Source organism: Rhinoderma darwinii, chromosome 10, assembly GCF_050947455.1.
Source record: "Rhinoderma darwinii isolate aRhiDar2 chromosome 10, aRhiDar2.hap1, whole genome shotgun sequence".
NCBI classification, from domain to species: domain Eukaryota; kingdom Metazoa; phylum Chordata; class Amphibia; order Anura; family Rhinodermatidae; genus Rhinoderma; species Rhinoderma darwinii.
The window spans coordinates 50,540,791-50,565,976 of record NC_134696.1 but is presented as its reverse complement, the minus strand read 5'-3'; the positions used below and the strand labels follow the sequence as shown (position 1 = coordinate 50,565,976).

The window sequence follows — 25,186 nt, the reverse complement described above, 5'->3', positions numbered from 1 at the left end:
CAAGCTGACACTAATGAGGGGAGGGCAGGTAAGAGTGACAGATGCAAGGCATGATGGGAGTTGTAGTTTCACAACACATGGTTCAGACCATTGGGATGCAAATTAGAAGCCACGGTTTTGTTTTTCCAGATCGCTTGTTTAAGGAAAGGAAATCATTTAAAAATATTTCGCCTAACGAGATCGGACAATATCGCATCATGCCAAACCGATCTCTAAGCATTCCCGCCTTTAGTTTCATATTGTCTGCTTGCAATCTCTTCGGTGTCCCCGGTAAACCTGCCTGCTGCTCTCGCCAATCATACTGCGCTTCCGTTTCTTGCTGGCTACGATTGACATACGTGTGGTCAAACCAGCGTCTCTTCCTGTTCGGTCCTGCTCAGACTGACATCCCCTACTCCCAATGCCCAATCAATGTATCCCTCTAAAACCCCGCCTTCCAGCCGGCTCTATAGTAGCGTCATTGTGATTGACAGCCCAACAGAACCCCCCCAATTACCGCCTCCATCGTTCGCCGTCTCAGCCAATAGTAGCCAAGGAAAGGGCGGGAGGTCTTGAGCGACAATAAAATCTCCTAATGAAAGCGCTGTATGTCAATGACTGACAGTCAACTTGCCCAATAGAGTCTCAAAACACGTGTGTAGGGGGCGTGCCTTGAATTCACCGCGGAGGAGAGTGAAAGACAGGGAAAGAGAGCAAACGAGTGAGAGAAGGGGGGAGGCCGAGCCCGTCGCCGCCATTTTGGGTTCCACCGAGCTGTGGACGGAGAGCAAAAGAGGAATAAATAAGCTCCCGAAGCCTATGCAACGAAAATAAGCCGCGTTCTCACCCTGCCTTCGGGAGACGAGCTCCTTGTTTTTAGAATATCCTTGGTACAAAACCAGTAACGTTGGAAAAATAGACCCAAAACAACCCTCAAACCGGAAGCGGCTTCCCCCACCTTTCTGCATCCTTCTGGGGGCGGTGAGAGCTTCTCCTTCAGTACTTTGTTTCTCTCTTCAGGTGGCCTGCTTGGGCCCCTGCTTGCCTTCTTTCCTGTGAGAGTGGCTGTGTATAGTGGCGGGATGCATAGGCCTAAGCTCTAATAGAGGGGGACAGGGGGTTGAAGGTGCTACAATGTGATACAGCTGTGCCATTAATGCACAGGTAATTAAACCAATATGGCCATCAATGACTGCTAATTAATGTCTGTGGTGACGACACGAAGGAAAACTTGTCACGTGCGCTTGTAAAGGTTTTCCTTGGTCGCCATCGTTACTTTCCAGACGTAGGTCAATGCGGGTAGTCAATTGTATGGAATATTGCCCCCTTCTGGAGAACTTTCCAGGAAAAATACCTGTGGAGAAACTTTCTAGTATCCGAACGATCGCCTGATCGCAGTCTTGAGGTGTCTGGCCCCTCTGTCAGCGCTTGGTCCTATGTAACCTGCAGGTAAACCCGTGATGTGTGTACGTGTAGCCGTGACTGCTGTCTATTCTGTATGTATAACTATTACAATGTATTGTGTATTTAAATTAATTTGATCCGTGTATTAATTTGTCTCCGCTAGGCAGCAGATGGCATCAGGCAGCGCGTAACTCTAGATCGTCCCATCACATGTTAATGGGCGAAAATACATCCTTTTTGTTCATCTTAAAGTTACAATATGCCATATGTATGGGTTTCATGCACTGAGGTTGTATTATAGATCGGGCCTGTCTGGGTTACAGGTTCTACTGCTATGTGTGTGTAATATTCAGCTCCACACAATATACTCTGTAATTAATGGGAATGTATTAGATACTGGAGTCTGTTGTGGCCATGCTGATGTCCTCCTAGCATGTTGTGACTCCGCAGTGTCACCCCCAGCAAGGCTCTGTAATAAAAATTAGTATGAAGCCCTGTAACCCCAGCATTGCACGTGGCTATTAAATAACAAATTGCTGGCAGACATGCAGCCGTCTCACTGGAAGAGATCAGATTACAGGCAATGCGAGGTGGAGAGGATGGAGGCCTAGCCAGGTGACGGGTCTTATCCTGGATGCTGCATCAATCTTCTCTCCATGTAGATAGGGTCACGGGGTCCTTAGTATAATTTTTGTATCTAAACAGCTGACTTTTGTAGCTTTGTTTTGTTCTGATTATGGAAGGGTTTTGTTGATGCAACAAATGGAAAGGGTTTCCCTCGGGGACCATGTCTTTATTTTGAACTGGTTTTATAAAATATATAAGGTTGCGGTGCCAGTTACTGGTTGTGTATATTCCGGTCTTAAATTGACTGGTGCTGGTTTACAAATAAGGGCTCATTCACATCTGCCGTCGAGGCTCCGTTAGGGGCCTCAGTCGCAGATCCAGCCGAAAATACCGGAAACAATACTGCAGCCTGCTGCACTATTGTTTCTGGTAAAACCGCGGACACCCCGCTGGAACCCATTAAAGTCTATGCCTTCCGCCGGTGTTGGCCGTGGTGCAACGGAAATGGCGTTTCTAGTTATTCCCTTGTTCGGCTTCTCTGATGGAGCAGAACAACAGAATGGCAAGCGCAGGTGTGAACCCAGCCTAAGTTAGTCTGAATCTACCGAGGTGGAAGTTGTTACTACACGTAGTGAAGCCCTGCTTACATGAGCATTACATGCAAACTATTAAGCAGGACTGGATTCCAGCACGAAAAAAATTGGAAGGGAAAAGAGTTGCATTGTGCATGCGTAAACTAGGCCTTACGGTGATGCGGAAGTTGCATTTGATGTTGTGTTGGTTGGTGTTCCATAGTGTGCATCCCGGACCCATGCAGCGCAGCTTTACCTCTTCTGGAACCCCAGAAAAGCATCTCAAGGTATCCTGGGCGGCTTGGTGTGGCAGGAAGAACTTGTTTCCGTGAGTGTCTCTTCTTGAGTAGATCAGCAGTATGGCGTTCTTGGTGCGCTTCATTACAGCACAGTTTTCGCCATAGCCACCTATTGACAGGCCAGGAAAGGTACTGAAGATGGAAAGCCATGGGTCCACTAAGAGGATCACATTTTATACCTTTCTTACTCCTCCCACAAGGCAGGCTTACTACCTTGTTAACTCCTTCCAAGCCATTAACATTGGCAGTGCAATTAGTTTGACTAAATTTTGCTTCTTCACACACCAGTGGTATTATGTTATTGGGTATGTCATATGTCTGGACACTGGTAAAAAATTGTTGGAATCCTTCTAATATGCCGTACGTTACTGTTTTCCAACAATGTTTGATGCATTTTTAATATACGCACATACTTGGAATTTTTGATTCTCCTAGTTTTGCAAACCCAGCCCAAAATCCATCTCTGGCCTGTAGTCTAGGGTCCATTTACAGATTATAGGCTGATGGGAGCTACATTAGTAAATTACCAAACTATGTATGACTAAAAGGTGAGCCTTTTAGGCTAGGGCTACATAGATACTTGTGGCGCTTGACATAAGAGCACAACTAATAATAGTGAATGTGGTTACCAGACGCTTTGGATTTCAGATGACTGTCGGGTTCAAATCGACCACGTTCATGATCTTATGTTGCATGGCCACAAGTCGCCATGAAGCCCTAGTATTAAAGAGGCTCTGTCACCACATTATAAGTGGCCTATCTTGTACATGATGTGATCTGCGCTGTAATGTAGATTACAGCAGTGTTTTTTATTTAGAAAAACGATCATTTTTGACGGAGTTATGACCTATATTATCTTTATGCTAATGAGTTTCTTAATGGATAACTGGGCGTGTTTTACTTTTTACCAACTGGGCGTTGTACAGAGGAGTGTATGACGCTGACCAATCAGTGTCATACACTTCTCCCCATTCATTTACACAGCACATAGCGATATAGCTATATCGCTATGTGCAGCCACATACACACACTAACATTACCGCAGTGTCCTGACAATGAATATACATTACCTCCAGCCAGGACGTGATGTCTATTCAGAATCTTGACCACTTCTCTGTGATGCACAGCGAGATCTCGCTGTAAATGACCGTTTACAGCGTAATCTCGCGAGACTACGTCTGCTATGCTGTAAATCACAGAGAAGTGCATAGAAGTATCAGGATTCTGACTAGACATCACGTCCTGGCTGGAGGTAATGTATATTCTTTGTCAGGACACTGCAGTAATGTTATAGTGTGTTTATGTGGCTGCACATAGCGATATAGCTATATCGCTATGTGCTGTATAAATGAATGGAGAGACGTGGATGACGCTAATTGGTTACTGATTGGTCAGCGTCATACACTCCTCTGTACAACGCCCACTTGGCCATATAGTAAAACACGCCCAGCTGTTCATTGAGAAACTCATTGGCATAAAGCTAAAATAGGTCATAGCTGCGTCAAAAATTATAGTTTTTCTAAATAAAAAACACTGCTGGAATCTACATTACAGCGCCGATCACATCATGTACAATATAGGCCACTTATAACGTGTTGACAGAGACTCTTTAAAGTGACAACTTGTCTATTGCAGTATCACACTTCGCCAGCATGTTTTTGACCCTTCCCTCCCTAAAACTCCAATGCAAGTGTGTCACCAGCTGTGAGATGTTTAGGCAAACCCTTGGTCCTACACTGCAATATCTTTGAAATGTCAGATTTATGTAACAAGTAGGACAACGTCTTTTACATAAGTAACGGATAGTTATAATTACCGGTCTGCGTTACTGGATATATTGATATAAATCTATTGAGTTAGTTGTCTTTACAAGGATTAACCCGTTAGTGACCGGCCCATAGTCTTTTTACGTCGGTCACTAACGGGCCTTATTCCGATGCCATACACTTTTTACGTCGCGGCATCGGAATAAGTAAACAGAGCAGGGAGCTGTCAAATCTCCCTGCTCTCAGCTGCCAGAGGCAGCGGAGGGCTGGGAGCGTCCCTGCTCTGCCGTGTGAGATCGATATTAGTATCGATCTCACCCGTTTAACCCCTCAGATGCGGTGCTCAATAGCGAGCACCGCATCTGAGTGGTTTTGGAGGGAGGGAGCTCCCTCTTTCTCCCACCGACACCCGGCGATACGATCGCCGAGTGTCAGTGTCTCCCATGGCAGCCGGGGGCCTAATAAAGGCCCCCAGGTCTGCCTGTAATGAATGCCTGCTAGATCATGCCGCAGGCATGACCTAGCAGATGCCAGTCCGTTTTAAACGGACAGGCATAATACACTGCAATACAGAAGTATTGCAGTGTATTATAACAGCGATCGCAGAATCGCATATTAAAGTCCCCTAATGGGACTAGTAAAAAAGTAGAAAAAAAAGTTTAATAAAGTTAATAAAAAAAAATGTGAAAAAAATATGAAAAACCCACTTTTTCCCCTTACAAACTGCTTTAGTATTAAAAAACCAAAATAAAGTTAAAAAGTTACGCATATTTGGTATCGCCGCGTCCGTAACGACCCCGACTATAAATCTATTACATTATTTAACCCGCACGGTGAACGCCGTAAAAAATGTAATAAAAAACTATGGAAAAATTGCTGTTTTCTGTGAATCCTGACTTAAAAAAAATGTGATTAAAAAGTGATCAAAAAGTCGCATCTACTCCAAAATGGTACCAATAAAAACGACAAGTCTTCCCGCAAAAAAAAAAAGCCCTCATACAAATGCATCGGCGAAAAATTAAAAACGTTACGGCTCTTCAAATATGGAAACACAAAAACAAATAATTTTGAAAAAAAAGCGTTTTTACTGTGTAAAAGTAGTAAAACATACAAAAACGATACAAATTTGGTGTAGTTGCAATCGTAACAACCCGCTGCATAAAGTTATTGTGTTATTTATAGTAAACGGCGTAGATTTAGGACGCAAAAAAGAGTGGCGAAATTTCAGATTTTTTTCTATCCCCCCCCCCCAAAAAAGTTAATAAAAGTTAATCAATAAATAATATGTACCCCAAAATGGTGCTATTAAAAAATACAACTTGTCCTGCAAAAAAACAAGACCTTATACAGCTATGTAGACGCAAAAATAAAAAAGTTATAGCTCTTGGAATGCGACGATGGAAAAACGTAAAAAATAGCTTGGTCATTAACGTCTAAAATAGGCTGGTCATTAAGGGGTTAAAGACCAACCCCACTGAACCTTGAACATGCCGATGTGAGTCCAGTTAACCCCAATATCCCATCCCTCCTCTTCCCATGTTAGGCTAATGCTGGAATAGACTACAATTCACCTATAATCCAACATTTTATAATTGATACATTAATTGTTAAAAAGGGCATTCAATGCATGATATTTGCAGTAAGCATCATGAGCTTTCCCATGGACTCTTGCAAATATAATCAGTTATCGTAATAGAAAATGCATGAGCAGCAATGTACATTTATGATTTGTGCAGCGATCATTGTAAGTCCTTGAAGAGATATGGGGGCTGTTTGGTGGTGGGGTCCTCACAGCTGTTTTATCTGGCTCTGATATGGAGGAAGATAGGTAGTCCACCAGGGATTGTTTTGACTTGCTAACGGCAAAGTTAGGCTTAGTTCACATCTGCGTCAGGGCTCCGTTCCGTATGAGCTTTCCGTATAAACGGAGTCCTGACCGACACAAATGGAAACCAGAGGTTTCCGTTTCAATCACCACTGATTTTAATGGTGACTGATCCGGCGCCAATGGTTTCCGTTTGTCTCAGTTGTGCAGGGGTTCCGTCATTTTGATGGAATCAATAGCATAGTCGACTACGCTAGTGATTCCATCGAAACGACGGAACCCCTGCACAACTGAGACAAACGGAAACCATTGGCATTGGATCCGTCACCAATGAAATCAAAGGTGATGGAAACCTCTGGTTTCCGTTTGTGTCAATCAGGGCTCCATTCCGACGGAAAGCTCAGACGGAACAGAGCACTGGCGCAGATATGAACGAAGCCTTAAAGAGTCAAAGGTTTGTTTTTTTTTTTTTGTTTTTTTTATGACACAGCACAATTATTTTGTTAGGGAGATTCATGTATGGATGACCGACACTTTTTCCTCCATGTCACAGGCAGGTACAGGGACAGCTAGATGGATATACATTGTAAGACCCCTATTAAACAACACCCCATATCTCCTCTTCATGGATGTTTGTAAATTGACAGGTGATTAGGATGTTGGGGCTAGCAGTAGTCAGACTTGATTATTTTGGCTTTTTGCATAGTTCATAACGAATGAAAGCTTGAACATGACATGAGGCTAGGAAGATATTGGTGTTAGCAGCTGTCATTTTTGTAAATTTTCAGTTTTTGGTGGATTTAAGCTTTAAGACCGGCTCCCTGGCTATTGTCGCACTTTGTCATCACAGTAGAACTTAGGGTATGTGCACACACACTAATTACGTCCGTAATTGACGGACGTATTTCGGCCGCAAGTCCCGGACCGAACACAGTGCAGGGAGCCGGGCTCCTAGCATCATAGTTATGTACGATGCTAGGAGTCCCTGCCTCTCTGCAGGACAACTGTCCCGTACTGTAATCATGTTTTCAGTACGGGACAGTAGTTCCACGGAGAGGCAGGGACTCCTAGCATCGTACATAAGTATGATACTAGGAGCCCGACTCCCTGCACTGAGTTCGGTCCGGGACTTGCGGCCGAAATACGTCCGTCAATTACGGACGTAATTAGTGTGTGTGCACATACCCTTAGTGCAATACCGCTTCTGGTCTGAACCTATGGGTGAACTTGAAACCACTTGTACACATGCGGTTTCATGTGCCTGAAAGTGTGTAATACAACTCTGGAGCACAAGCCTTAATGGCTATGTAAACCTTTTGAAGTAATTTTTTTTTAATGTATGTGTTTTGTCATCGTAAATGTGTTTTTTTTTTTTTTTTATGTATACATTTATTTACAATTTAATTTCGTTTTAGGACTGCAGCTTCTATGTATCCACAATAGATAAACGCTGCATAATTCCACTGTAAGCCTAATCCGTCAGTCAGCTGGACTGATGGCTCGGCTGACAGAGGCTCTTGTGTGCCTCTTATACACGATCTAACCCTTAGGGCTCATTCAAACAAGCGTGATTCTAGTTCATGTGTTGTGCGTTGAAACAATTAGCTATTCACACATGCGTGAGTTTAAGCAGCGAAACTCACTTCATGTCCTATCTTGGTGCGTTTTCACGCACCTAGTTGCCCATTGAAGTCAACGGGTGCGTGAAAACCACGGACAGAACACGGACGCACATCCGTATGCTGTCCGTGTGAAGCATCCATTACATAAAAAAAATTGACTTGCAAGTGCGTGAAAAACACATGCCACTCGTAAAGCACACTGATGCAAAAACGCAACACACACGGACAGATATACACGCATATAAATCTGTCAAGCTCATGTGAGTGTAACCTTAGGGTATGTTCAAAGTCAGCGTATATGCTGCAGATTTTCCATCCGCATTTTGCGGGAATAAAATCTGCAGCATATTACAGTAGCAGCAAAGTGGAGATTTTAATAAATCTCAACCAAACACTCCCGAAACGTTCCACACAGAATATGTGCATAAATTAACTTGCTCTGCAGATTATAAATCTGCATGTCAATTCGTGCTGCGGATTTGCTGCCCTTTTGTTGCAGAAATTCCCCATAGAGTTCAATTGGGAAGTCAAATTCCGCAGCAAATGCCATTGTCTGGAATTTCCTTCGATCAAGTTGCGTATTTACAGAGGATTCCACAGGTCGCAAAAATGAAGCCTATACTTACCACGCTGCCATAACAAAGTGTCCCTTCTCTTTCGGCTGCTCCAGGCGGTCTCCTGAGATGACGTTTCATCACAATCCTGTTTCATTACAATCACAGGTAGCAGCGGTCACGTGATCAAACGTCATCCCAGGAAACTGCCTGAACACAGCAACCGAAAGAGCAGGTACACGGAGAGGTAAGCATGGGCAGTGGAAAATTCGGCCGAATATATGCATTAAATGAAAGCACTATTTGGTGCAAATGTTCTGCTGGATTTCCCTTCGTGTTCTGGGTCATGTATCCTGCAGACTTTTTACACCCTGTGTGAACATACCCGAATACCGATGAACTTAGATTTGATCGGTGTTGGCGTTAGATTGTGTGTCAGAAGCATACAGGAGTCGCTGTCAGCCGAGTCAGCTTAGGCTGGGTTCACACGAGCATGTTACGTCCATAATGGATGGAACGTATTTCGGCCGCAAGTACCGGACCGAACACACTGCAGAGAGCCGGGCTCCTAGCATCATAGTTATGTACGATACTAGGAGTCCCTGCCTCTCCGTGGAGCTACTGTCCCGTACTGAAAACATGATTACAGTACGGAACAGTTGTCCCGCAGCGAAGCAGGGACTCCTAGCGTCGTACATAACTATGATGCTAGGAGCCCGGCTCCCTGCACTGTGTTCGGTCCGGGACTTGCGGCCGAAATACGTTCCATCCATTACGGACGTAACATGGTCATGTGAACCCAGCCTTACATTGGCATTATGTAGGTTCTTTGTGTAGTGGATACATAGAAGCTGCAGCGCTAAAGCGAAATAAAATTTGTAATAAATGTATATTAGGCCTCGTTAACATCTGTGTTGGGGTCCCGTTCTGACATTCCGTCTGAGCTTTCCGTCAGAACGGGACCCTGAACAGATACAAACGGAAACCAGAGGTTTCCGTTTCCATCACTATTGATTTCCGGTGCCCATAGTTTCCGTTGGTCTCTGTTGTGCACCGGATCCGTAGTTTTGCCGGAAGCAATAGCGTGGTCTTAGAAAAAAATGATTTAAGATGACAAACAAAGATTACATGAAAATAAAACGGTTTTAAAGGTTTACATACCCTCTGTTTTATTTTCTACCAGAAAATGGCGTTTTTTCCCCCAAATGCAGCATGCTCTAGCATTTTTTCAGGCGTTTTTCCACAAGGCTTCTCTAATGGACTTAAAAAGCATGTACAAAATAACACCAAATAAAAAAAACGCCACTAAAATCGCTTTTAAAAACTCATTTTACATTTTAAAGGGTAACTAAACGTTCAACAAACTTCTGACATGTCATAGTGACATGTCAGAAGCTTTGGTGGGGACCCGATCACTGAGAACCCCACCAAAAGAAGCTGCAGAAGCAGTCGTGTGAGCGCTCAGCTGCTTCGTTTCTGATCGGCTTTTTCCGGAAACCCAGGTATCAGAATATGGGCTCAATATAAAGTCTTTGAGCCCGTACTCCGATTCATTCACAGAAACTAAGCGGCTGAGCACTCACACGACTGCTTCTGCCGCTTCGTTTGGCGATTGGTGGGAGTCTCAGGCTCGGACCCCCACCAATCAAAACTTCTGACGTCACTATGACATGCCAGAAGTTTGAACATTTAGTTACCCTTTAATAATGCTAGTGTTTTATAGAAGTGTTTTATAAAGCAGTTAAAATTGCTAGAAAAATTGTGTGTGGGAAGGAGGACAAAGGCGATCTTCCTTTATAAATCATAAATCACAGAAACTCTCCAGCCAGAGTCACATGTCACCTGTGATTTCTTTTCATGTGTAGTTGGTTCAGTAAATCATCCCAGACTTTCCTTATGCTTGTTTCCCACTTGTCCACAAATACCTGTCTCCACAGAAACTGATCAAATGGCTGTGGGTGTAGTTGGATAAGCTTGAAAATAACCTGATGTTACTCAGATGATGTCTCCTGATGGACTAGTTAGATAAAGTGGAGTTTATCTTAAACCACGCACACATTATCACATCAGTACTAAACTATATTACTGATTGGTAATGTTAGTCCCAGGAACTTGAAAAAGTAGTCCTCACTGTTGTAAATGCTTTGGATTGCTCTGTATTGTGCACTTGTACATTGTTTTGCTCTGATTATATAACTTTAGCTTTAGTGCAAATGCCTTTTTTTTTTTTTTTTTATGTTTTTTAAGAGATTCCATACTAACATAAATGTGTGCTACAAAGTGTCTACATTATGTGCTAAAGCTTTGTAGCCTTCATGGTGGCAGATTTACTAAAGCTATGTAATATTTAGACAGTGTAAACTTAGACCAGGAAGTCAGAAGATGCTCCAAATTTATCAAAGTGGCGCATACTCTATGATAAATGTGGCGCATCTAGCTAGACATCTTAGACACTTTTCTCTACCTTATACCACCTCTTGGTGGGCTTAGTTTTACGCCGGTTGTTTGTGCCAAAATTAAGTGCATTTTATGCCATGCCCCTTTTCACAAGACCTTTCCCTTATAAGCCATGCTCCCTTGCCAAGTATGGTGCAAAAAGTGTCTAAAACCGTTAATAAACGTTGCGCTCGGCATATGTGCCAGAATTCTGTCTTAATTTGAGCCAAATTTTTGGGTGAATTTTGAATAGATAATCTGCCTCCATTGTGTTAAAATTCTGTCTACAAGCTACAGCAACATGAGCATGGAGCTTTCAGAGCGGCTGTAGGTCAGTCTTGGACATGGTGACTTCATATAACTAGGCTTGACCAAGCTACATCTCTCATGGACTGATCTGCAGAAGCTTGGCTTTAGGCTGGATTCACATGAGCATGTCCGGTCCGTAAAGGACTGAACGTATTTCGGCCGCAAGTCTCAGACCGAACACCCTGCAGGGAGCCGGGCTCCTAGCATCATAGTTATGTGCGACGCTAGGAGTCCCTGCCTCGCTGCAGGACAACTGTCCCGTACTGTAATCATGTTTTCAGTACGGGACAGTAGTTCCACGGAGAGGCAGGGACTCCTAGCGTCATAGATAACGATGATTACGGTACGGGACTTGTTCGGTCCGGGACTTGTGGCTGAAATACGTTCCATCCTTTACGGACCGAACATGCTCGTGTGAATCCAGCCTTATAACTTCCATGCAGGCTTGTAATAAATTAAATTAGGCATGTGCAGAAATCGGCGGACTGACCCCGTATACGTTTTTGTAAGCTTTGCATTATCAACGCCACAAAAACGATCTGCGACAATTTTGTTAAGTGAAATCTATAGTAGGTCGGATTTTGCTAAGGTTATGTGTTAGACAATAGGTTAACCCAGCGGCAGCCAGTTACTGCTGGGATGTTGGCCTCCTATTGTTAGGCTGGATTTACACGAGCGTGTGCGTTTTGCACGCGCAAAAGTACTTGACAGCTCCGTGTGTCAGCCCCGTATGATGCGTGGCTGTGTGATTTTCGCGCAGCCGCCATCATTATGACACTCTGTTTTTATGTTTGTAAACAGAAAAGCACGTGGAAGTGCTTCCGTGTGCTGCGCGTGATTTTCACGCACCCATTGACTTCAATGGGTGCGTGATGCGTGAGAAACGCAGAAATATAGGACATGTCGTGAGTTTTACGCAGCGGACACACGCTGCGTGAAACTCACGGACAGTCTCCACGGCCCCATAGACTAATATAGGTCCGTGCGACACGGACCTATTATACGTTTGTGTAAATAAGCCCTTAGTCTGTTCTTGACATATTTATATGAATATTTCAAAGGCCTCGTCTATCAGCTACCATCTTTTTTATGTATGTGTCAGGAATTGTTCCATTGAGGTTAGTGGTGAAGAAAGGCCACAGTTGAAATTCACATGTTCATGGAAGGCTTGGTTCAAGCATGCAGCTTGTATTTGTGCAATTGAAAAACCGATGACAAATTAACAAGTTTTCAATCGTTTTTTATCAACTGTCATGCAGTGACCGCACTGATGAAAAATAAATAAAAAATGGACCGTGGATCAAAAAACAAAGCCATTCGTGACACAGCTGACAAAGACTGATAAATAAATAGAATCTCTCTCTTTTTGTTCTTAAAGAACAAATGAACCTTTCTTAATATTTAGGGCTCATTCAGACGAGCGTAAAACTCTGTGTGCTGTGCGTGAAAATCACGCACAGCGCACTGACCCATTGATTTCAATGGGGCCATTCACACATGCAGGAGTTTTCACGCAGCGTATGTCTGTTGTGTGAAACTCACTGCATGTCCTATATTGGTGTGTTTTTGCGCACACATACGCGCCCATTGAAGTCAATGGGTGTGTGAAAATCACGCTCCGCACACGGATGCACATCCGTGCGCTGTGCGTGATTGGCGCATCAATTCCAAAAAAATGATGTGCGTTGCTTGTGTGTGAAACTCATGCCAGTCGCAAAGCACACTGATGCATAATGCAAAAAAATAGGAATACGGCCGAATTCGCACGATTGCGTGTTGCGCGCTCAAAAAAAAGTTGCGTTTTGCGCGCGCAAAAGGTACATAACGGCTCCGTGTGTCAGCAGCATATGATGCGTGGCTGCGGGTTTTTGGCGCAGGCACCATCATTATGATACTGTTTGTATGTTTGTAAACTGAAAAGCACGTGGTGATTTTCTGTTTTCATTCATAGTTTTTACTGCTCTTGCGTGAATCAGGCGCGTCACACGGAAGTGCTTCCATGTGCTGCGCGAGAAACGCACAAATATAGGACATGTCGTGCGTTTTACGCAGCGGACACAAATGTTTCCCTAGAAGTTGGGGTTCAAAACAGGGGAGCCCAGCATCAGGAAACACGCTGGGCCCTGTAGTTCACCGATTCTTCCAGTGAATGGAAGCACCTTGTCCTGCAGGGAGGTATGGGGGAGCTGTATTGTTAAGCAATTTAGCCTACAGCTTATGTTCACTCTTAGGGTATGTTCACATGGCAACGCCAATTACGTCTGAAATTACGGAGCTGTTTTCAGGCGATAACAGCTCCTGAATTTCAGACGTTTTGACAAGTGCGCGTGTTTTTCGCGGCATCTTTTACGGACGTAATTGGAGCTGGTTTTCATTGGAGTCAATGAAAAACGGCTCCAATTACGTCCCAAGAAGTGGCATGCACTTCTTTGATGCGGGCGTCTTTTTACGCACCGTCTTTTGACAGCGGCGCGTAAAAAAAAAAGCCCGTCTGCACAGAACACCATAAGACCCATTGAATTCAATGGGCAGATGTTAGGAGCCGTTTTTTTGGGTGTAAAACGCCTGAATTACGTCCGTAAATAGGGCGTGTGAACATACCCTTAAGTTTGGTGTATTATTTGATTCTTTATTTTTAGCCAAAACTATGAGTTAATCCTAAAGGGAGGAAAAGTGTAAAAGAGACTATTTTTATTTTTTTCGCAAGCATATTTGTCTGAAAGCATTGTTCATTATGTTTGTCTGAGCTATTTGTCGGGAGTATCTCCCGACGTATACCTCCAATATATGCTACTGTATAGGCATACATTGGTAATCACTGCTTTAGATCAGTTTTAGAAAACTCCATTCATTCACTGCAGATAAAGCAAAATCCGTGTGGATTTCAGGGCATGTTGTATGAATTTGTACCATCTCCTAAGAAATTCTGAGGTGTGTGAATTTACCCTAAGGGTATGTTCACACGGCCTATTTTCAGCCGTTTTTCTTGCCGTAAATGCGCTTCCTGGTTGGTCTATGTACAGCTGGCCTCCTGTGATGACGTTTCGTCAGATTATCCTTCATTCTTTAAAATCAATGTTTATTTTATTTAACTTGGGAATTTTTTTGTATTTTACGTAACGCAGCAAATTCTGCAACAATTGGCAATTGTTGCGGAATTTGACCTCGCTCTCCATTGAACTCAATAATAGAAAAATTCTGCATTTAGCGCTGCGACTCCGCAACATAAATTGACATGCATCGAATTTATAATACACCCCGCAGGTCGATTTATGCAGAAATTTGCACACAATACGTATTATGTGCGGATTTGCCACGCATATTCGCGTGCGGCAAGTTCGCAGCGTAATACAGTACCACAAAGCAATAAATCTCATGTACACGCTGTGTTTTCTTTCCTGCACGTAAATGGACCTGCAGTGCGTATTTTAAAATCCGCAGCACGTCAATTTATCTTGCGTTTCCTTTTGCGAATTTAATCTGTCTAGTTCTAAAGAAAAAACGCACCAAAACCCGCAGCATGAGAACACCGCTTTATGCATCAAAATGTAAAAAACGCATTGAAAAGCACACTATTAGGTGCGTTTTTTACTCCCAGCTTCAGGTGTGACAATCCTCTGAGCTACAGCATGCACACCAGTCTGATACATTGTATGTCCAGATTGTTAAACATAGAGGATTAGGTCTTTTGTCTAAACTGATTAATCTGAGACTTCATAAACGCCATCTTTTTAGTCATTCGTTCTCACATCCATCATTCTTCACAAACAATTCGGAATGGCTTCATGTAGAATGGACAAGGGGCTAAAGTTGACAATACGGGCAGATTCAGACGAACGTTGCGTTTTTGCGCGCGCAAACAACGCAGCGTTTTGCACGCGCAGAAACCACTTGACAGCTGCGTGTGTCATCCGTGTATGATGCGCGGCTGCGTGATTTTCGCGCAGCCGCCATCATAGAGTTGAGGCTAGTCGACGCCCGTCACTGTCCAAGGTGCTGAAAGAGCTAACTGAAAGAGCAGTAACTCTTTCAGCACCCTCGACAGTGAATGCCGAACACAATATCGAGAAACCTGTTTAAAAAAAAGAAAAAGTTCGTACTTACCGAGAACTTCCCTCCCGGCCGTTGCCTTGGTGACGCGCCTCTCTTGACATCGGGCCCCACCTCCCTGGATGACGCGGCAGTCCATGTGACTGCTGCAGCCTGTGCTTGGCCTGTGATTGGCTGGAGCTGTCACTTGGACTGAATTGTCATCCCGGGAGGTCAGACTGGAGGAAGAAGCCGGGAGTTATCGGTAAGTCAGAAATTCGTGTTTTTTTTACACGTTCATGTATATTGGGATCGGAAGTCACTGTCCATGGTGCTGAAACAGTTTAACTCTTTCAGCACCCTGGACAGTGACTATCTCCTGACGTCGCGTACCGGAAATTTTTTTGCCGAGTTCGGCCGAACCCGGTGAAGTTCGGTTCGGTTGCCCGGGTTCGCTCATCTCAAAAGATACTCCGTTTGGATGTTTGGAAACAGAAAAGCACGTGGTGCTTTTCTGTTTACATTCATCCTTTTGACAGCTGGTGCGCTGTTTCAGTCGGTTCGCATGGAAGTGCTTCCGTGCGACCTGCGTGGTTTTCACGCACCCATTGACTTCAATGGGTGCGTGATGCGCGAAATACGCGGAGATATTGAGCATGTCGCGCTTTTTGCGCAGCTGACAAACGCTGCGCAAAAAGCACGGACTGTCTGTACTGCCCCATAGACTTGTATTGGTCTGTGCGTGGCGCGTGAAAACCACGCGGCCCGCACGGACCCAATACACGTTCGTGTGAATCCCCCCTACATGTGAGATATCTGACATTCGTACGGAATATCCTGATTCCCCATAAACATCTACGCTTAGAACGGCTGAGAATGTTTTTATCATTGGGGAGATTAGTACAAGCTGCTGACAGCAGCATATCTTCAAAGGACAGTCTGGTTGCTCACAAACACATAAGATCATTTTACTGCCTATGCACACTGCGTTTGCAGTGTCTGTCGAGCTATACATCCTGCGTTTGCAGTGTCTGTCGAGCTATACATCGGGAGATACTTACAACGTATGCCTCAAATGTATGCTACTGTATAGGCATACATTGGCCATCAGCTTCTATTTTTAATAATCGTATATCTCACGGTATACCTTTTTTTTTTATTTGATTCCTCTGTATGGAAATATGGAATAGTTCATTCTGCTGCACTACTCCATACAGTGAAATAGAAGGTATAACCGCAAAGCACATTCTTTTTAGCATCCGTCTGGTCAATGGGGGACTACGGTTGCGTTCGGCGCAGTGTGATTAGGCCCTAAATTGGTGGTTTTGGCAACTTTTATCTAATATGCAGGGATTATTTTGATTTTTTTTGATGTGACAGAGTTAAAAAATTTGAATGAAAATGACCTATTGTTTAAATACAGTTTTTATGTTAACATATTTTTTGAGAATTTTTAGTGTGTTTTTTTTAAATTTATTTATTTATTTGAAAAAGAATATACTAAAATCTTGCAGTTTTCACTATGGCCACTGTGCCTCACAATAGACTGACCCTTCCTGTTCTGTAAAGATCACTTCTCAGTAGTAATCTCATTATCATCACAGGCTGGATTACAATGACAGGTAATGCCTCTATATAGATAACACAGGATCCACCATTCATAATATGTGATGGACACAGTTCCCTCATCCCCCTCCCCGCACAAGGACCTTTGAACAGGTCACAAAGCATGCCTAGAAAACTCAAATAGAATGGGTCCCTCCTGTTCACACGTTCCTATGGTGCATGTGGCTGCTGTAAAGCATATGTCTAAATGCTGTTAAAAGCAGCTCAGGTCGGTGACGGTGGCATCTTAGTGGTTAAACAGCCGTGATCAGTTATCTCTGATCCAGACCATTACAGTGAAATGTCAGTTGTAACATACTGCCGGATACCCGCTGAGTTTGGAGCGGGTTTCCGCCTGTGAGCCCATTCCATACCACCCCTTCCCAGCCATACAGTTATGTCAAATATTGAGAATCGGTTAAAAGGGAGTGAGGCATTTACTGCCTGGATCTAGTCAGATAATGGGGGGGGGGGGCATTGTCTTATGTCCATGAAATAATGTTTCATATATAAAAGTACTATATGCACGAGAGGGATAATCGTTGAGCAGGATTAGAAATTGGCATAACTGGGTCATCGGGGACTGATGCGTCCAGAAGCCGTGGATTGTGGGACAGGCTCAAAAAATAATCATGTCTGTTCCGTTACTCAAAACTTTATGTACTTTTTGTAATTTCACTGCATGTGAATAATTTCAGGGTGTTGTAGCGAGTACATTGCGATCTGGTATTGTTATATGTGGGTTATTCAGTTGTCCAAGAAGAACTTTAATCTCTTACTAATGTAGCAGTCTCTTGTTCTAAGCAATGAGTGCTGCCAAGGTGCTGTGGTTACAGTATGATTCCGCAATAACCTGACAAAATGTATTTGTCTGTTCCATTGTGGTATTGCTTGTCCTTTGCTCCACTGAACATTTCTTTCCTAGCTTGGCTTGCTATAGGACACTTGCATTATGGCGTCACAATTGGACTTTCACTGTCTGCTTGGCCAATTTGGTCTACTCATTGGCCTGTTCGATCACACCGTATAGAGGCTAAGCTCAATGTAAATCGTCGCACAGGTTCATTTTGTCACATTGACAGATTGTGTTGGGACTTTGTGTGTCACGTGATGTGCAAAATCTATAAGAGAATAAATATTAGGCTATGCACCATTTTCATTATATTTGTTTTCGTGGTTTACAGATATTGAAAACAACTTTGAGGTCTTGTCATGATGGCCTCTTGTATGTAGATGGGGGATAGTGGATTATTCCATCTATAATGGGCTTGTCCTATCAGGACAATTGCTATCCATATACCATGCATTGCAAAGGTAGAAATCTGCTACAAAATCAGCCTGTGAAACTTGGTTTTTACGATGGACTATCTGCATCCAAGTCCATAGTGTAAAATTACGCCACGTGTGAATCCAGCCTAAGAGGGCTCGCATGATGGCTCCTGCCTACTTCGACTCATTCATATTTGAAAGCACACTAGCCCCTTTAGGCTACGTTCGCATGTGGTGGAGCTAACTGATTTTGACGTGTATATGGCTATGCATTTGCTTCGGGATTTACCCTTTTGTATTGCAAAGGGTGAAATCGACTGTACAAAGACGCCACATACAGAGCATGCTGCAGATTTGAAAATCCTCAACATGCTCTAAAATATGTTTTTTTACAGTATGTGAATAGGATTTTAAAACCCCATTCACTTGCATTGTATTGTAAGTTGTTGCGGATTTTTGCTGCAGAATTCTTCACCTAAAATCCACCATGTGTGAATTTTTCAGGACCTCTTATAGATCTCTGAAGTTGTATGTAATGCCATTTAGTTAAGATAAAAATGAATAACTTTGTTAGATAATCCTTTATTTTTTTTTATTCTATCATTTTTATGTTCACTAAATGCAGACGGCAATGTAAACCGTGGATGTTTTCATTCTGATTGTCATGGCCACATCCAAGGATGTATGATTCTCTGTCATAGTTGTTTCTCTCTCTTTTTTTAATTTATTTATTTATTTTTCTTTATAAGTAAATATCCCTTGGTTTATTGGGCTGGGTTCACAGAGTTTTTTGCAGGCAGAAAATCTGCCTCAAAATTCCGTTTGGAATTTTGAGGCAGATTTTCCTCTGCCTGTACGCCGTTTTTCGCTGCATTTTTCGCCCACAGCCATTGAGCGCCGCGGGCAAAAAACTCTGCAAAATACGCTTTCTCTGCCTCCCATTGATGTCAATGGGAGGTCAGAGACGTAAACGTCCGAAGATACGGCATGTCGCTTCTTTTTCCCGCGAGATGGTTTTTCCGCTCGCGGGAAAAAACGCCTCCGCCTCCCATTGAAATGAATGGGAGGCATTTTCGGACGTTTTTTGTCGCGTTTTCCGCCGCGGTTTCTTTCCGTGTCTCAAAATGTGTAAAGAAACTGTGTGAACTGACCCTTAAACTTCAAAATAGTAAGTGTACCCCTTGGAATTACCTGGATTTCTGGATTAATTACTATTAAAATTGATTGTCTATAATTGTGACTTCGATAACAATCAATAAATATAACTAAACTAATAATAGCCAAACAGTTGGACTGTTCATGTCTTTTATTAAGCACATCCACAGTGCAGGAAGAAAAAGTAAGTGAACCTCTGTGTTAATGACTTCTCCAAAATCTAATTGGCAAAAGGTGTTTCAATTAAGATGAAATTGAAAGTGTGGCTTTCACAGGTGCTTTGCCCACTACATAAAGGCGCACACAGCCTTGGTACTGGGAAATGTTTTCTTCTATTCACTCCAACCAATGGCAACCAGGATTAAAGTGTCCATTATATACATTGCTGGCTGCAATCAGAAAACTGTAAATGATACACAATAGAAAGTGTTTTTTATTATAATGTTACTAGTTTTTTGTGACGATACAGCTTTACTTGGGTTTGACTCCCCCCTTTGTACAGAGTTGCATATTATGCTGCTTCATAAATAAAGGCTAATCAACTCATTTCTTTCTGTAGGTAGGTGGTGTACCAATGCACTTGGGAGAACAGTTTTCCATGAGTCTTGAATCACAACAAAAGGTGAGGTTTTTGGTGACAATTTCATACTGATGTATCTGTTTAGTTCTGAAAAATGATAAGTTTAACAAGGGTGTTAAAAGTACTTTGGATGTATGGTCAGTGTAAGTTCCAGTAACCAGTCCATCTTTTATAAAGTTAATATTTGCAAGGCCAGAATTTGCCATTCCAGCTTTGAATAATAGTAGTTTTGGAAGTAGTGGCTACCATAATAATTATACAAGTATTGCTTTTCTTTGTCTACTTTCCTACCACATAACAATGGGTATCCGCTCTACTTCACCATTCATAATATCTCAGGATCTTGGCATTAAGTGACTTCTGGTTAATGTCTCGTTCATTTCATTGGTGACACAGCATCATGGGTATAGGCCTTTTTCCACTAGGTAGGGAAACCAGAATTTGTAAATCAATTGTGCCGCACTCCCATTAATTGTAGGTGCTGTCCAGAAGGATTCTTTAATCCAAATAACATGAGCAAAGAAATCCTCAGCACACTTGTATGTTTTCATCCAATTATTTTAATTTATTTCTTGTAACATGCAAATAAAAGTTATGCATTTCTTCTATTCAATGGATAAATATTAGAGATCAGTGTATCCTGATATTACGACATTCTGGTCCATCCCCGACATTTATCAATTCTGTATTTGAAATCTGCGTCAGGGCTCCGTTCCGACGTTCCATTGGAGCTTTCCGTCGGAACGGAGCCCTGACTGACACAAATTGAAACCATGGGTTTGCGTTTCCATCACCATTGATTTCAATGATGACGGATCCGGTGCAAATGGTTTCCGTTTGTCTCCGTTGTGCAGGGGTTCCATCGTTTTGACGGAATCAATAGTGTAGTTGACTACACTTTTGATTCCGTCAAAACGACGGAACCCCTTCACAACGGAGACAAACAAACCATTTGCACTGGATCCGTCACCATTGAAACCTCTGGTTCCCGTTTGTGTCAGTCAGGGCTCCGTTCCGACGGGAAACTTCAACAGAGCGTCGGAACGGTGCACTGACGCAGATGTGAACGCAGCCTTAGAGATAACTCGTGGCATTCACCATCAGATTGTTAAATAGAATTGTCATAACATCATGATACATTAATCTGTATTCGCTATCCATTTGATAGAATAGATGCATACCTCTTATCTGCACACTTTACAATTAATAGAAATAAATTAACTGCATCAGAATATACAAGTGTGCTGCGGAATTCTTTTCCCATGAAGTAGAAAAAGCATTGGCTCTGTCCATGCCATACCCTTCCCACAGACACTGGCTTATTCAGTTTTAGCATAGTGTCTACAGGAGGAAGACATAAAATTACCTGATTCCCTGCTGAAATTTTTATTTTACTTAATTTATTTTCTTTCTTTAGCTGCAGGTGGGTTGTCAACATGGACTCTAGCCTAGTCAACCCCCTGCAGGTTTCGGGAAACCAGGCAGTTTTCTGCACAGACTTTCTCTCACCGCCGTTTACCACGGACTGAAGTGGAACAAAAATGGTGCCCACCATCTCAGGGGTCTGACTCTGAGCAGGAGTGTTATTTATCGCAGGGTGAGTTAGAAGAAGGAGAGCAACTCTTACCTCATCTTCACAGGAGAAAAAACATTTTCTTCTCTTCTGAGATGTCAGATACTTTAATCCAGGCAATACGGGAGACAATGAATATTCCCGAAGAAGACCAACCCCATACCATCTAGGATGAAATGTTTGGGGGCCTGACAGAGCGGAAAACAACTATTTTTCGGTAAATGAAAATCTCAAGGGAATGGGAGGATTTTGACACAAAACCTTGGGATGAGATCCCAAAAGTTGATGTCCCAGTGACTAGGGTTGCTAAAAAAAAAACGCAATCCCCTTCGAAGATTCCTCTCAGTTAACCGGTTAAGGACTAGGCTGTTTTACAGCTAAATGACCAGAGCAAATTTCACAATTTTGCTATGCGCTTCTTTAGATGACTATAACTCAGCAGGTGAATAAAGTTCATCTTTGAATTTTACACTCTTTTTAAAGGACAGATAGGGCTTTGTTTTAGTGGCATTTGTCAGTATATATCATTTTTATTTTTTTCTCTAAAGTGGGCAAAATTGGAAAAAAATGCAAGAATTTAGCAATTGCGCCAGTTTATGATAGCATTTTTCACACACGGTATGGACCACGGACAAAATTTAATCTCCTTTCACATTCTTCCACTTCTCCCGTGCATGGGGATACCAAATATGTGTGCATTATTCACTGTGCGGGCATGTGCCAGGGCTTGGCATAAAAGGAGGCTTTTCGGTCCAGGAATTTTGCATTTGATTTTACAGCAGCATACTGTTTTCTGGGGGGCCTAATGCTGCTGAAACATTAGAATCACCCCATAAATGACTTCATTCGCACAAGTAGACCCCACAAGGTTTCCTTCAAGGGGTTTATCATATTTTTTAGCAAGTCCAGTTTTCTTCTGAAAGTTTCTTGAATAAGATGGAACAAAAAAAAATCAGCTATTTTTTAGCAAATGCGTCAGTTTAGGCTAGTATTTTTCACACACGGTATAGACCACGGACAAAATTCATCTCCTTTCACATTCTTCCACTTCTCCCGTGCATGGGGATACCAAATATGTGTGCCTTATTCACTGTGCGGGCATGTGCCAGGGCTTGGCATAAAAGGAGGCTTTTCGGTCCAGGAATTTTGCATTTGATTTTATAGCAGCATACTGTTTTCTGGGGGGCCTAATGCTGCTGAAACATTAGAATCGCCCCATAAATGACTTCATTCACACAAGTAGACCCCACAAGGTTTCCTTCAAGGGGTTTATCATATTTTTAGACAGTCCAGTTTTCTTCTGAAAGTTTCTTGAATAAGATGGAACAAAATAAAATTACCTTTTTTTTTAACAAATGCGTCAGTTTATGCTAGCTTTTTCACACACAAAATGGACCACGGACAAAATTCATCGCATTTCACATTCTTCCACTTCTCCTGTGCATGGGGATACCAAATATGTGTGCTTTATTCACGGGCATGTGCCAGGGCTTGGCATAAAAGGAGGCTTTTTGGCCTTTTCGGTCCAGGAATTCTGCACTTGATTTTATAGCCGCATACTGTTTTCTTGGGGGCGTAATGCTGCTGAAAGATTAGAATCACCCCATAAATGACTTCATTCACACAAGTAGACCCCACAAGGTTTTCTTCAAGGGGTTTATCATATTTTTAGACAGTACAGTTTTCTTCTGAAAGTTTCTTGAATAAGATGGATCAAAATAAAATTAGCAATTTTTTAGCAAATGCGTCAGTTTATACCAGCATTTTTCACACACGACATAGACCACGGCCAAAATTAATCTCCTTTCACATTCTGCCACTTCTCCCGTGCACGGGGATACCAAATATGTGTGTCTTATTTATCACATAGAGAAGTAGGAGGGCGGACGATACAAGAAGCTTATTTCACAAATCGCTTTTTTTCAAAGCTGGTTTTACAAAACTCAACAGAGTTTCTATAACACTTCCAAAATATCTGCTCTTGAAGCAGAAATCCCAAAATATTAATCTAGGGGTATAATGGGAATTTATTTTTTGGGGTTTTCTAAAATAAGAAATTGCAGGTTTATGCAAATGGAGCTCTCCAGCAGATGAACTTTAGAGAATATGCAAACATGACATCCACCCCCCACCCACCCATTCCCTCCCTCACCCTTGGAGTAAAATCAGGGGAAAAATAAAAACGTCATGTAGGGCAAATATATTTTCAACGAATTAACTAAAATCTAATAATTCAGAACAGTGTGGTATTTTTTAAAACATGGCTCAATGCACAGGCCTGGTTGTGAGGGACATGAGGGACAGAAATATCGGGAATCTTTGCGGTGCCCGTCTTTTCTGCAGACGCGGCACTTTTTCTGAGGGTTGCTTCTGGTTGGTGTTGGGGGAATCCGACTGATGAAGTGTCTTTCAGTCAGTCGCGTGACATCCTCAGACTGGGGGCATTCTCGGGTGTCCTGAACATCAAAAATGAGGCCTTCAATAATTTTCTCCTGGAAATCCAGGTATGTATCTCTGCCTCTGTTTTTTTTGTAGAGCACAAATGAGTTGTGGATGGCCACCTGTAACAAATAAATGGCCACTTTTTTGTACCAGGTTTTAGTTTTGCGTTTTACTAAATAGGGCTGTAAAACCTGGTCGCTTAAATCCACCCCCCCCATGTACTTGTTATATTCGGACACGCTCACTGGTTTGTGCTTGTCCGATGTTGCCCCTCTTTCCCTCACTGCCACTGTTCCTGCGGTATGAATCGTGCTTAGCACATACACATCTTTGCTATCCCTGAACTTGACCGCCAGCAATTCTTCAGATGCATAAGCACAGGAGTCCCCCTTTACCATGCGCTTCCCCACTAATTGCTGTGGAAAACCAATTCTGTTTTTGCGCATGGTACCACATGCCCCAGTCCTTGCAGCATGCAAATGCCTAAACAGGGGCACACTCGAATAAAAATTATCACAGTACAGGTGGTATCCCTTGTGAAGCAGAGGCTGCATTATCTCCCACACGATCTTACTGCTGGTGGAAAGATCAGGGGGGCATCCAGGAACATTTATTGTGCGGTCCCGCCCTTCATAAATTCTGAAGGCGGTGGTATATCCTGACCCGCTTTCACACAATTTGTAGAGCTTAACGCCATATCTTGCCCTTTTTGAAGGTAGATATTGGCGAAAGCTAAGTCTGCCATGAAAGTTGAGGAGGGATTCGTCCACACTTACATTCTGCTCAGGGGTGTAGAGTTGCAGAAATAAATTATTCAGGGAATTTATTAGCGGCCTTATTTTGAACAACCGATCCCGGTTTGCATCGGTACTTGGGGGGGCCTGTGCGTTGTCATTGAAGTGGAGGAACCTCATTATTGTCTCATAACGAGACCTGGGCATTACTGCAGAATATACTGGGGTGGCTTGGGCGGGTCTTGTTGACCAGTAAGACCTAATGGAGGGCTTTTTGACAATACCCATATTTAGGGTGAGCCCCAAAATTTTTTTTAATTCCAGCAAATTGGTGGGCGTCCAATCTCTGGCATGGGTGGATGAAGGTTTCTGCCTTATATACTGAGCGGCAGATAAATTAGTTTCATGGACAATCAGATTTAGGATGTCGTCCGTTATAAATAAATGGAAGTAATCCATTTGGACA

The 25,186-nt window shown here is 42.8% G+C and overlaps 1 protein-coding gene across 10 annotated transcripts in view; it reads left to right on the top strand.

Annotated features, from left to right (window-relative positions):
* The first annotated feature begins 649 nt into the window (after positions 1-649).
* CNOT3 (CCR4-NOT transcription complex subunit 3) overlaps positions 650-25,186 on the top strand; it is a 96,170-nt gene continuing 71,633 nt past the window's right edge. For 4 of the 10 annotated variants that reach the window (XM_075839896.1, XM_075839901.1, XM_075839902.1 and 1 more), the window contains exons 1-2: positions 651-960; positions 19,951-20,013. The gene's annotated coding sequence lies outside the window, so the exon portion shown is untranslated. Of the gene's footprint in view, positions 961-1,152; positions 1,429-2,830; positions 2,851-19,950; positions 20,014-25,186 lie in introns of those variants that run through there. The other 6 variants (XM_075839900.1, XM_075839899.1, XM_075839898.1 and 3 more) reach the window with 5 other exon arrangements.